This window comes from Camelus bactrianus, chromosome 13, assembly GCF_048773025.1.
Source record: "Camelus bactrianus isolate YW-2024 breed Bactrian camel chromosome 13, ASM4877302v1, whole genome shotgun sequence".
Taxonomy (NCBI): domain Eukaryota; kingdom Metazoa; phylum Chordata; class Mammalia; order Artiodactyla; family Camelidae; genus Camelus; species Camelus bactrianus.
Genome location: NC_133551.1, coordinates 5196577 through 5210617, shown reverse-complemented (window position 1 = coordinate 5210617; position 14041 = coordinate 5196577). Strand labels below are relative to the sequence as shown.

At 40.5% G+C, this 14041-nt stretch overlaps 1 long non-coding RNA gene across 2 annotated transcripts in view; it reads right to left on the bottom strand.

Annotated features, from left to right (window-relative positions):
• The window catches only part of LOC141579541 (uncharacterized), an 80007-nt gene that overhangs the window by 46769 nt on the left and 19197 nt on the right, over positions 1-14041 (bottom strand). The window contains exons 1-3 of one of the 2 annotated variants that reach the window (XR_012511100.1): positions 7501-7703; positions 6997-7221; positions 200-323 (exon numbers count right to left, since the gene is read on the bottom strand). This is a non-coding gene — a long non-coding RNA (uncharacterized LOC141579541). Of the gene's footprint in view, positions 1-199; positions 324-6996; positions 7222-7500; positions 7704-14041 lie in introns of those variants that run through there. The other variant, XR_012511099.1, reaches the window with a different exon arrangement.

Below are 14041 nucleotides of genomic sequence, written 5' to 3'. Positions count from 1 at the left end.
TTCTGAATTTTGAAAGTAAAAGATTATCATATAGTGAAATAAAATAAATAATCCTCTTCATCAGGGTTTCAAGATCTGACTCCAGATTTTTTAGCAGGCCATACTGAATCCTAGCACAGAAAAATCAGATGGACTAGTGGTGAGTAAGTTCCAGGAAAACTGCAGTAATTCCTCCACTTGTGTAAGGACATACACTCACCTGCCAAAGGTGAAAGTAGACTGCATTCTGGAGAAATTCGGAAGCTTCCAGGCTCCGCTTCTGGATGCCGAGGACACGGACAGCTTGGAAGCATGCTTCTAACTCAGTGACCGGAATTCTTACACTGCAGGGGGAAAAGGAGGCCCTCAGTCGATAGCAGAGATGTTCCTGTCGTGTATCACATTCCGTGCCTCAGGGACTCAGTGCCTTGCAGCAGCCCGGCCCCAGGCGAGGACCCGAAGCGTGGCCCACCGAAGCAGGAGGTGCACTGTGCTTGAGAAATCCCATCCCCGATGGGGGCAAGAGGGGCTGGTGGGGTTGAGTGAACCTATAAATGCCCACAGAAATATGCCTGCATTCATTCAAGTGATACCAGCAACAGTAGCAGGCTATTTAACAAAATTTCAATTTTCAGTGGAAATTTTGCCATTCCTTTCCGCCTGTCCCCTGCACTCTGAAACAGGCTTAGGCTCTCTCACACCTGCAGCTCTGAAGCAATAGTTGTGAAGTCATTTTACTTTGCTGCAAGTGTCCTCGGTTCCCTTGTAACTGTGTCTGTCCTCTCTTAACACAGTCGGATATCTTCCTGGATCTCTACCTGAGTTCCTTTCTCCTCCTCCTCAGATCCTGAGATAAAGGACAAGTGAAGGCACATGACCAGAAAAGGCACTGTTGACTTGACCAAAATCCACAGTGACCCCCTAGGTGAGTGCTGCCCACCCCTTACATTCGATTTTCAAGGTTCTGCACAGGGTGACATCCAGCCCAGAGAGGTGGCCCAGGCCCATTGGAAGCTACGTGGCTTGGGCACGGGGACAGATGCAGGAGCTTGTTCAGGGGTCAGGCCCCTCCCCACCTCTGCTCCCCTCTCTCCCGAGGCCCCGCTGCCAAGCACTCAGGCTCCGTGATCTTAGGTCCTTCTCTTCTACTCTACTCCAAACCCTTTTCCTTTTCCTTTTTTCCCTAATTATCCCCAGCTGGAGTGATTTTTCAATCGCAGTATCTGAAAAAATTTCCTGCAGCCGAAAATGAGGTCTCAAGAATTCAAAGCACATATGCTACTTCCTGAAGAGTGCCGCTGGCTAGGGGGACCCTCACCAACACTCACGTGGCATCAGACATGTTTCAGGGTCGGCCACCCCCAACAAGAGTGTGCTGTGACCCCTATGCCCGCACAGCATCTCTGCTCACAAAAATATAGTTGGCCCACTTATCGGTTATTAAGAAGCAAAAATACAAAATTGCTCATGTTTCTTACTAAAATTATCTATGAAGCAGAAAAGGGAATTGTAATAGAAAAGAACAATTTTGACCCCATGTTAGGTCTGTTCCTTTGGCTTTAACCCTGTGCCCTGTTTTCTAGGCTCAGACTTGCTAGCTCTGCACCATTTGTAAAAGAAAGTTGCCTTTAGACTGAAATATCCAGGACAGCCTATTCTCCTGGCCGTGATCTTGAAGGATGCTAATTCATCTGCACTTATGTAGAGATGGCAAGTTGCAAAATAGAGAATAACCTTTGTTTTTTTTTTGGAGTTTTCACAGGGGCAACATGATTTGATCCGCATGGACAGCTGCAAGAACAGCGGATTCAAAGGACAAGCAATTCATACAGCAAGAAGTTTCCAACAACCAATCAAAACCCCGCCCCTTTTTAGTATAAAAGAAGACTCAATTCTGACTTGTGGAAGATGATTCTCCAGGACATCAGTCTGCCATCTTCTGGATCTGCCAGCTTTGCAAATAAAGTCACTATTCCTTGCTCCAACACCTCATCTCCCGGTTTATTGGCCTGTCATTTGGTGAGCAGAATGAGTTTGGACTCGGTAACAAAATGACTGCATTGGAGGTAGTATGTCTCCACTGTTTCCTCGTTTCCAATATGTAACATGCACATTACTTATGATCTAGTGCAAATAATTCATCAAAGACAACCACAAAAAGAAACTATACTCACCCAGCTATCAACACTGAACACAAAACCTGTCAATTTTATATGCTGTTTAAGAACACAACCGAAAAACCTAACATAGGGAGTTGATTCCACGGAAATAAAATTATTTCTACTCCTTCAAAACTTTTTCTTTTCTTTTCTATTTTATTTTGTTTTGCTTATTGAAAAGAAAATAAAAGTCAGATCATTTTATTTCACGTATTTTTGTTATAGCTACATACTTTAAATACTACAGAGACTTAAATTGCAATAAAAAATTGTTCATATATTAGTATAAAGATATATACACAATCAATGGGGATTAGGAATGGAGTGGACATTTACTAAAAATCCACTGCAATCCAGTCTTTTACAAGCATATCCTGGAATATAAGCTCTATTATCCAGGGGTCCTCACCCACATTCTCACTGCTGAGTCCCTTAGTAATCAACTACTAAGGCACCAGCATAGAACCATGTGATCTGTATTTTAGGAATAAATGAGGGAATTGATTCATTCAATTCTAAAACAAAAACCCTAAAATAAATACTGAACTTATTTACAGATAAAGAAAATTGGTCCCTCAAAAAGTAAAGTTTCTTCCTCAAGGTCACAAAGCTAATAAATGGTAAAGGCAAGATTTGAACTAATCTGCCTGATTCTAAAAACTATGGTGGAAATCCCATTAGACTGGGGAGAGTCCATCTGCACAGCCTATCACCCTATCTTTGTTCAGATCTAGCCTTAGACAGCCTGAGACAGCACTCCATTCCTATGGAACTCGAGGGCAAACGATAACATTAAGGATTTTATATCCAGGAATTTCTTAGGTCTCATGTATATAAAGTGTCAGCAGGTCAGCAGAAAATCTCTGGGAACCATTAGTGGGTCCAGACCTTTTTGCTGATTAGAAACTCAATCTATCAGGACATAGTGACCTTCCCATGAGAGGCCACATGGACATAAACTAAAGGCAGCTGAACAATGAAAACTAACAAGACCCTGGAACTCAAGCAAGAAGGATCCCTGCCATCCCCAACCCAGTTTCCTCTTCATCCACGTGGACACGAAGACAGAAGACCCGGGTTCTTGTCCAAGTTATACTATCATGGATTCTCACCCATAAAAACTTACAACTCTATGCTGTCATAAGTCCTTTCCAACTCAAATACGATGACACCAATATCTCAGCAGAATATCTATGTCTCCACTTCCCCTCTTCTAATAGGAGAATATTTCTATGGACACAAAGCAGAAATCCAATTTAAAAAACCATGCACGAAGCCAGGTGAATTTCTGCTTAAGAGACTTTCCTCTCAAGCTCAGTGAATGAAAACTCAGAAAAAGTGGTCCTTCTCCTTCAGCAAACGGGAGGCATCCTGATTGTGTGTGTGTGTGTGTGTGTGTGTGTGTGTGTGTGTGTATAAATCAAATATAATCGTCTGGGTTGTGTACAGATTTTTTTTAATGTCACTGTAATTTCATGGGGATGAGCCAACATTTAAAGTAATTTGAATCTAGTGTTCTCAGTCTCAGTCTCTTTTGGTGGAGGAGGTGAAAGGGGAGAGTAAAGGAGGAAAGAGGTAAATGAAACAAAGAAGTAAGAATACTGCTAGGGAAAGGCAAGACGTTAATTTTTTTCCTCATTGCATCACAACAAATTAGGGACTGGCTTTCCCCCGATGTCTTATCGAGCACTGAGTTGCAGAAGAAGAGGCGACAACCCATTTCTCACTGAGATTGTGGCTGTACGTGGCATCTTATAGACACAAATCATTTACACTGATCAAACACTCTAGCAGCAGGCCGTAATTCTCCTGTTTTGAGAGACAAGAAAACAGGAGTTCAAAGAGGATGTATAACTTGACAAAATTCAGAGGACCAGTAAACTAAAGAGGATGAATTCAAACTCAGATCTGAATGCAGAGTCTGCTCTTCCCACTCCCAGGACTGGAAAATCCTTAACACACAGGCTCCCCAGCTCCCCTGCAGTGTTCCTGGCGCCAAGCATTTCCCATGGTAATGTTAGCCAGTTCTCACAGACACAGCGCTCTGTGCAGCCAATGACCTCCATCAGACCTTGATCATCTACCTGCCACGCCCACTAGGCTTCACCATACAGGCAGGAGAGCTGGCTTTCAAGTGCATACAAAGCCACCCCCGGTCTAACCTGGGCTCTTCTGCGGCTTCTCCAGCCTAAAGGCAGCCATGAAACTGTTCACAGTCTGTACATGAGCCACACTACCTCTCTCCATCTGTCTCCCCACCTATACTACTACTTAGCTATGACCATTTTGAAAATCTTGGAAACAAATTTTTAAAAACAGAAAAGAAAGGATTCTGGAACAAGTGCTTAATACTTACAATTTTAAATGACAAGTTACAAATTGAGTATTGACAAACAGAATCTTCCTTTCTAAATGTCAGTTTTAAGCATTTAAATATATAATAGCAAAAAATTCTCACAAAATTAACAAAAACATAAACAATAAACTGGAATAAATTCAAAAATAATGCCCATGTTCTAAATGGAGAAACTTCAGGACTATACTGAGTGTTAAAGTAAGAGGTATGAATGTAGAGACATAAACATATTGCATGGAGGAAAGCAGTTTTGTAAAGATGTAAGTTCTCCTAAGAATAATTCAAAACTTACTAAAAACTCCCATGAAAATTCCAATCTGATTTTTTTAACTTGAACAAAATATTTTGGAACCCTTCAGGAATAATAAAGTCATAATAGTAGACAAGAAAATTTGGGATGGATGAAAAGAATAAAAAAAAAATCAGATTGCCAGTGATTAAATAAATTTTTACAATATGTAAGATATGGTGCTGGAGTAAGGAAGGGAGATTGACAGAAAGGAACCATGAGTTCAAAAAGAGACTCTAGTGTATGTAATTATTTTGTACAGATGGGATTTCAAATCAAAGAGAAAAGTATGAATTCAATAATTGTCCTGGGACAATCAGAATCACCTAGAAAGAATAAATTCTATTCCTGTCATAATGACCACAAGATAAATTGCACATAGTGATGTAAATATTAAAAAGTACTAATAACAGCAAATACAACCCTTTGCTCTTATTAACTCAACTTCTCCTCACTATAACAAGTACTATTATAATCATCACCTTAGAGATTAAAAAAACTTACAGAAGAGATTTATTCCATTATAAGGAAGTATTTCTAAGAATGTCAAAGATAAAACCCACAAGGAAGACATTTACTATCTTAAGAGTAGTTTGTGCCACAACAAGAATAAAAAACTTTCTGAACAAAATGAAAGGAAAGAAATGACAAGAAAAAGCTCTGTGATACATGTTGATGAAGTCACGAAGTAAATTTTCATAACATACAAAGAGCTGTCACAAAGCAACAAGAAGCTCCCTCACTTAAATGTTTGCAAAGGACAAAATGAATCATTCATTTTAAAAAATTCAAATGGCTAATGAGTGAAAAAAGCTCAAAATTTCACTGGTCATCAAATGCAAACAAAAACAATGAAAAAGCACTTTTGCTTATCATATTGGCGAATATTTTTAAGATATTCTAGTTAGTGTCCATCTGTTGGAGAACAAATCATGAGCGACTTTTTCAGAGGATGACATATCAATGGATATGTAAACTCTGAAAAACGTACATACACACTGACTCAACTCCACTTCTAGGAATCGTTTCCTTTAGAAAAAAAAACAATCAGTCCAAACAGATGTATCCATCAGGGCATTTACACAGCACTGTTTACAAAGGTGGGAAGAAAAACTGAAGTGAAATAATATCCAGCGATAGAGAATTGGTTACATAAGTAATTGTGCATTTTTTCATTCCCCAATGGAGAAGGAATTTCTAGAGTCACTTGAAAGGAGTCTGTGATGAATGTAAGTGTCACATCCAGGGACTAAATTTCCAGAAGCCTTAACTAAAGGAATATACATACAAGATCACAGGAATGTCTGTACAAGAAGGATGCAAGTCAAACATTCTTTCTGACAGTGGAAAGTGGAGAAAACTTAACTGTCCACCATTAAGACAATGTTACGGTAAATCAAGGCGAGCTGCGGGCGCTGAGGGAGCCGGCGTTTCACCGTGGTCCAGGGCCTTGTCCACAGCACTCTCCCACCAAATGTGTCCGTGGACAAGAGACGACACCCGCACATCAGGAGACCCCTCCAATCTATCTGAAAGGACCGGGTGAGTCTGGAGTGGGAGGACGTCTATGATATACCCCTGAGTGAATAAAGCGAGCTGCAGAAAAACATATAGTATGGTCTCATTTTTAAATAAAGCATATATACACACACCTATACATTGATTTCTCATATGTGTATATATATGTATCTCATAGGCATAAAGGTCATGAAATATATATACCAAATTTTCCACAGCTTTTACTCTCAGGAAATAATGGGAAGTGAGTTAGGGGCCTTCCTGTACCACCACAGTTCTCTTTTCAGTATTTCAGTTAAGTATACTTGGAAATTAAATGTTTATTTAAGTCCGAAGTAAAATGGACGATGCATTCCTTAAGACAGAATGCTACACTGGTCATTAAAAATCATGCCAGGGGAGATAGAATATTGTAGAAAAACATGTAATAAGCCGAATGGAAAATGGAGATCTCCGCACAGTAAACAGGGACAGAGTGCTCACTGGTTTTTATGACAGAGCTGATACACACTGACGAAAAGAACAGAAAATAAATGTTAAATTGTTAATTATTATCTCTGAGTAGTGGGACCAGGATAGACTCTTTTGCCCCTTTTTTCAGACTTATTATATTAAATGCAAATTATTTTTCATCTGAAAAAATCATTTTTAGGCGTGTAGTACCACGCATTGGGGAATAATACATGAATACTTACAGAAACAAGTAACTAGGAGACACCGCAGCAGCGCTACACAATGTAGAACGGGCGATCCTGATTAACATGGTGCAGTTACATAAGGACCCACAAAGTGAGAGCACCTGCTGTAACAGGGCGTCGCCCCCTTCTATTTGTCAGTTGTGTCTTCAGGTCTGAGGCAGTTCTGAGCACGGCCAGTGTCAGTGCTGGTGTCTGGATGGATGCTACTGGAGGTGAGGGCACCTGCAAGTGGAGAGGAAGAACAGAAACCATCCTCTGCCTTTTCTGTCTTGTTTCTTTGTTACTTTAAAAGAGAGGAATAAATAAGATAAACTGTGTATCTTCCCTACAGAAATTTCAGTAATGAAACCGTTTTTAAAGTCTTCACAGCTTATATTCTGCCTATAACTGTCTTTTCAACAAAGCATCATATTTATTAAATGTGAATTGACTCAGTTAATTAACTCCTTGTTGAAACATTCTAGTAAAGAACATGAAATGCCGTATGTAAAAGAACCACACCTGCAGTGACTAGCACAGCTGTCTTGACGGCAGTGCATTCAGCCCGCACCATCCTGTGGTCCTGAGCTCCTGATGCTGGTAAGAGAGCACGCTGCCGCCTCAGATGGAGAGATACTGTGAAAGAGTTTGAACTCTACAGTACTGACAAAACATAACTGACAAATCCCAGGTTCCTTTGAGGCTGTCATTTTCTGTTTCTGGCCAACCCCCGTCAATGAGCAGAACCACCCCATTCCCGAGCCATGGGAATCATGTGGGAAGCAGTTTTGGAGAAATTTCCAGGTATAGAATGTAACAAACTATACATAGATCTCTGAAAAAAGAAAAGATGCAATATTCTGATTTTGGAAGAAACTCAAAATATTCTCCTAAGCCTTAGTAGCTGGAAAGGCTGGGCATCTCCTAAGCCACTTATTTATTTTGCAGCCAGTGAGCATCTCCCACAAACCCTGTTTCCCTGTGTCTGCTGGGAGCCTCAGGCACACTGTTGCTGTCGATCTTATAAGTCACAAGGCAGACGCGTGTCTCTCATGCCTGCAACCCTCACACAGGCTTGCCTCCTAGCCTCACTGTCTGAACTTGGCCCCATTTTCTCACCTGTTTATTTGGTATCTGTTCTTCTGTAAGCTGCCTGAAATGCTTTTTGGAACATGTCAGAAGATTCAGTGGGTAGATAAATGGACAGATGGACAGGTGAGAAATGGGCAGACAGACAGAGTGACTCCAAGAAAAGGGGAACAAAGAAAATTTCCTATGCAGAACCCTCTTCTAGTCAGGGAAGAAAACCACCACGGAGAAGTGTGAAGAGGCAGGTGGCTTAGGACTGTTTCCTGGATTCCATGAAAAGTCACACCAAGAGAGAGGGTAGAACTATAAATAATAAAAGAAAAAAGCATGCATGCTTGAAAAATATATCTACAATATGTACTTTCTAAAGAATAGATTCAAATCAGCACGGCCCAATAACACAATCCTTGGGTATTTACAGAAGTGAGAATCCCATCTCCAAACCACAAGGCATCCCTTCGGAGCACTAAGAGTCTACACGGGACGGTCTTAAAGCCGTAATCACAAAAGCTATGCTATCCTGCCCTTACGAGGAATGAGCAGCTGTGCTCGGGCTGCCCACGCGCCATTTACACCCCACAGCACCTCTAAGGGGGAGGGACGCCTAGCAAGCCCGTCTTTGCAGGACAGCAAACAAGTCCGGGAGAAGCTAATCTGACCTAACATTTCTCCATCTCTCAGGACTGGTCACTCCAGAGCAGGACTCGAACTCGGACCCACGTGTGTAATCACGTTACTACCGTGCTTTGTGTGCTTTTTGTGTGTATAATACATTTGTTTCTGGCATGAAAGGATATTTAATAAATGATCGGTTGTCCTGTCTATCTCATTAGCTCACAATCAATGTTTATAGTGTTGAATTGTACTCTTTTTCCCTGGAGAAAGGAATGGAACGAGAGGGTGTTAGAATGAGGTGGGGCTCCATTCTTTATCTGGTACCTCATCTCATCCAAGTCCCCAACCAGGGAGAAGGAGCAAATGTTCTCTTCATCTTTTAAAGAGAGGGCTCCACTGATGGTGACTTAACTCCAAAACCAAGTCTGGGGAAAGGGCACATTCAGCAACCAGAGCAGAATCACCAGTAGGAAGGCGAAAACAGCTCACGGGAGGGCTCAGGGGGTCAGCCTGATTTAATTTCAATCGATAAAACAGCAACACACTCTAAAAATACTAGCATGCAATCGATTGGCTCTTTCTGGACATCTAGCAATTTTCCACAGCCCACATGTAAAATGATCGTGAACCAGTGAAAGGTAGTGTCTACAGACAAGAAAAATCAATGCCACAGGTAGACTGAAACCCAGGCTGGAGGAAAGGAAGAGAAAGGGCATAGTAAAGACGTGGGGAAAGGCTGGGGAAATAAAATCATCACAAGGACTCTCAAGCATCATCCAACAATCATACAATCATTCAAGAGAGAGAGAGAGTTACTGAGGTCCTATTCTGTGCAAGATTGTAGAGCGGGTGAAGCAAGTGCGCAGTGACCATTGTGGCAGCAAGTGGCGGGGCTCAAATACACTTCTGATTCTGGTACCTTGCACACTTGTCCTCAGTATAAAGGCAAAAAACAAAAAGTAAAATAAAACTCTGTAAACTCAAAGCATTGTTGAAAAAAAAATTAAAGAAGACCTAAATAACTGGACAGACACACCACGCATATTCCTGGATCAGAAGACAGAGCTCTTGGAATGGCAGTGCTCCTCAAAGCGATCTGTATATTCAACGTGGTCTCGATCACAATCCCAGCGGGCTTCTCTGCAGAAACTGACTAGCTGCTGCTACAATTCATATGGGAATTCAAGGGTCTCAGTAACCAAATCGTAATTGAAAAAGAAGAACAATTTAAGAGGACTTGTAATTCTCAATTTCAATCCTTACAACTGTATCTCCAGGTGAGATTAGAGGCCATTGTGAAGTTATTACTGTGTTTATCCTTATTTTCTAAATTCTCTACAATGAATATAACTGTTACAATAAAAAGAATAAAAAGTAAAGTTTCTTTTAAAATATACACACCGATTCACTCATTGGGAAAAAAATATTTTAACTATAAAGAGGTAAACAAATATCTAGTGAAAAAGGACTACTTAAAAACAAGAGTGTATTTACATTTTTCATTAATTGAAAACTGAAAAGCACAAACACATCAAGTTACTAGGGAGACCGATGCAACAAATTATTTTCAAAAATTCTAATTGAACAATGAAAACTCAAGAAAGGGAAAATTGTGATTGACACCCAAGTGCAAACACATGGAAAGCAAAGGCCTAGAAATCACAGTTCCTTTAACTCTGATACTAACACAAGAGAAGAGGAAATTCCTCACTAAGGGGACAGTGGAATCCCATGCATAAGACAGCATACACAGTACAAACTGCACTAGAATCTGAGGTGATTTTCTTAGAAGAATTCCAAAGTTACAACATTGCTGAAAAACTATAAAAACACTGACAGACAGAATAAAACACACAGTCATATATATTATATAGAAACATATGAAGTCTACTCCCATGTTGCATAGAAATACAAACATATTTGTTCATTTATGGGCACTGAATATTTTATCCCAGGTAGAATATTTCAACTAAAACAAATAATCAATTATACACTCCTCTTGTCAAATCTACTTGATAAGTTACTCTGCTAAGTAACCATAATTTGTCTAAGATAGATCTAAAATTAGTGAAAAAGATCTTTGTATGGTTTCTTGAACTCTTCTCAAATTTCCAAAATTAATTTTAAAATAGATCTGAGCAGTATTTCTATATTAACTTTTCCCCCGTGAAATGAACAACAGTCTGTTGTCAAAATTCTGTCCTTAGAATGATTCACAAGCACCGTATCCTAACAAAACTGCTGGACAGCAAGGCACTATCCAGACACTGTGACCAAACAAATGAAACACAAGGAAGACAATGACCCTATTCTGGAGGGCTTACCGTATGTTTCAACACCGGGTATTTATTTGATTGGTTTGATTGGTTAGCAAAATAAAATCAATCAAGTACTTTCTGCTTTGAGCATTCAGTAAGTCATGACTCTGTTGTTAGTGTCATGAGAAGGAAAGACTTAAGCATGACTTGATTAGGTCAATTAGCAAAAGCCATCACTGGGGAGTGAGTAATAAAGAAGTTAACTGATAGCAATGCTTCTGCCTACAAGAGACCTAAAATAAACCTACACTGATCTCTTTAAGGAAATGAGGAGATGAAGCCCCAATGAGAAAAAAAAAACTAACAAGAAATCAAAAAAGTAAAGACTTTTTCATTAACGGTTCCAGGAAGGAGTGGAGCATGGTGGTGAGGATCACAGACACTTGGGACAAACATGAGGGTCTGAATTCCAACAGCACTGTGTAACTTTGACACTGATAAGTCAGTGAAATTTTCTGAATCTCAGTCTCCTATCCATAGACTGGGGACAAAAACAGCACCCGTCTCCTAGAACGGTCCTAATAATTAAGTTATTTTATATATAAAAGGTTAAATAAAATACCTCAGATATTAAATATTACCACAAAAGCACAAGGAAAAAAGAAAACAGAGATAAATTGGAGTTCATCAAAATTAAAAACTTTGCTTCAAATGACACCATACAGAAAGTGAAAAAACAACACACAGGAGAAAATTTTTTCAAATCATTTATCTGATAAGGAATTTGTATCTAAAAAAAAAAAAAAAGGACCTCCTACAACTCAACAATAAAAAGGCAACTCAATTAAAAAATGAATAGAGTATCTGAAAAGTATTTTTCAAGGAAAATATACAAATGGCCAACAAGCACAAAGAAACGATGTTCAATATCATTAGCTGTAAGGGAAATCAAGTCAAAACCACTAGGAGAAACCGCTTCACACTCACTACAATAGGTTATAATCAAAAAAATAGTAACAAGCACTAATGAGGACACAGAAGATGCAGAGGTCGCAGCCGTTGCTGGTGAGGATGTAACACAGCCTGGCCACTTTGGAAAAACGCCTGGCAGGTCCTTAGAGAGTTGAACATTTGGTTTCTGAATGACCAGGCAATTTTGCTTCCTGAGCACACACGTAAGAGAACTGAAAACAAATGTTCATATAAAAACTCCTACAGGAATATTCACGGTGCCATTACTCATCACAGCCAAAAAGCAGAAACAACACAAATGTCTATCACGTGATGAATGGGTAAACAGAGGGGCCCAGCCATACAATGGAATATTATTCAGCAATAGCAAGGCATAGAGTACTGACCCAGGCCACAACTTGGACAAATATTGAAAACGTTACTCAGTGTGAAAGAAGTCAGTCACAATAGATGCTTCCACTTACATGAAGTAACTCGATTTACATGAAATTTCCAGCACAGGCAAATCCACAGAGAGAGAAAAGTGGCTTTCTGAGGCTGTGGGAGGATGGGGAAGATGGGAATGTCTGCATATGCGTAAGGGGCTTCCTGTTGGGGGGATGAAAATTTTCTAAGATTGACTGGGATGAACAATTCTGGGCATAGAGTAAAAACCGCCGTACATTTTAATGGGTGAATTGTTATTAAAACTGGTAAGAAAAAAAGCACCTCCAGCCAGTTACCTTCCCATAGTAAATGCAAATTGCTAAATTTTATTACAGGAAGAAGAAACTGCCCTCAGCATGAAAGCAGGAGTTCAGCAAATGTGAGTTAACCGAAATTGGAAAAGAGCATTTCACTTGAAACAATTGATGAGTGTACACAAATTATTAAGACATGACAAGGAAAATCAGTTTGACATCACGAAGAAGCATTCTGCTTCAAATGCAGATCAAGGATTCGGCAAGCCCAGCTGCTACAAATGACCAGAGAAGAAACCTGGTTCTTTAAACAAGCGCCAGAGCCAACAAGGAAATAATGGTGAGGAAAGCAGGCGGCCGAAAATCTGGAACAGTTTCCTACTAATACTTTCTCCACTGAAAATTCAAAAACAAAATGAAAGTGATGTGATGTTGTGTTGAGCTCACGTGAATGGGCTTCCTCCGGTGCTCGACAGTTTTGTAACCCCGAATGAGAGACTCAGGAGAATCATCATGGCTCCTGGGAGTCACCAAATGACTGCCCACCAGCTCGCTGACCACCATCACATCTGCCAGGGTTGAATTGCAGAGAAGAGACCAACTTCTGAAAGGCACAGGAAATATAGACAAGGGAAGAAAAGGCTGCAGTCAGTCCTGGGACAGAGGCCTTGTGAGCAGAGGCCAGAAGTCTGCAGGTGAACATGAGTGGCCCTGGGGCAGAAAGGGACCACGGGGGAGCAGACCTCAATTCTCTTCTCTCTCTCCCTCGGGTAGGAGAGATAAAGTCTGCATCCTTCTCACCTGGAACTGTGGGTTCTGGCTGGCAGAAGTCTTACCAACATGGAATGAATTACTCAAGACTGTGGAAAAAGGAAAGAAAGCGAGAGGGATTAGGGAGCCAACTCCAAGAACCTCTCAAATGCTCCCATATTTATTGTGTATAATCAAAGGAAATAGTCTTAAACAGTTGTGTGTTAGTAAGGAGGAACTTCGTGAAAGATGGGATGAGGCAGAGATTGTAGAATCCGCAATGAGTAAAAAGGCTTAGTTTACCTTTAGGGGAGACATGGGGAGAGGGGAACAAGATAAATTCTTTAGATATCTTCATTACAAAGCAGACCACCAGATCAGCCAGGTCCCTGTTTTGGGAATAATGTACTATCTAACAGCAAGCACGCCCAGCGTTTATAGATGAGTGCCTGGGTCATTGCTGTGCAGAAATCTTCCACGCAGGTCCGCACAGGTAGAAGTGCCACAACGTGCTCAGAAATTATACCGTCAGCACCCCTGGGCTCCCATGGACTGGTTTCACATTAACCAAACTCATGAGAGACTGATGCAAGAAAACCAGAAATTTAATTTATTAATGTAACAGGAGATGTGAAACTACAAACCAGACTGTAATATCAGAGTTCAACCATGAGTACAGATTCTCCTCAACAGCCCAAT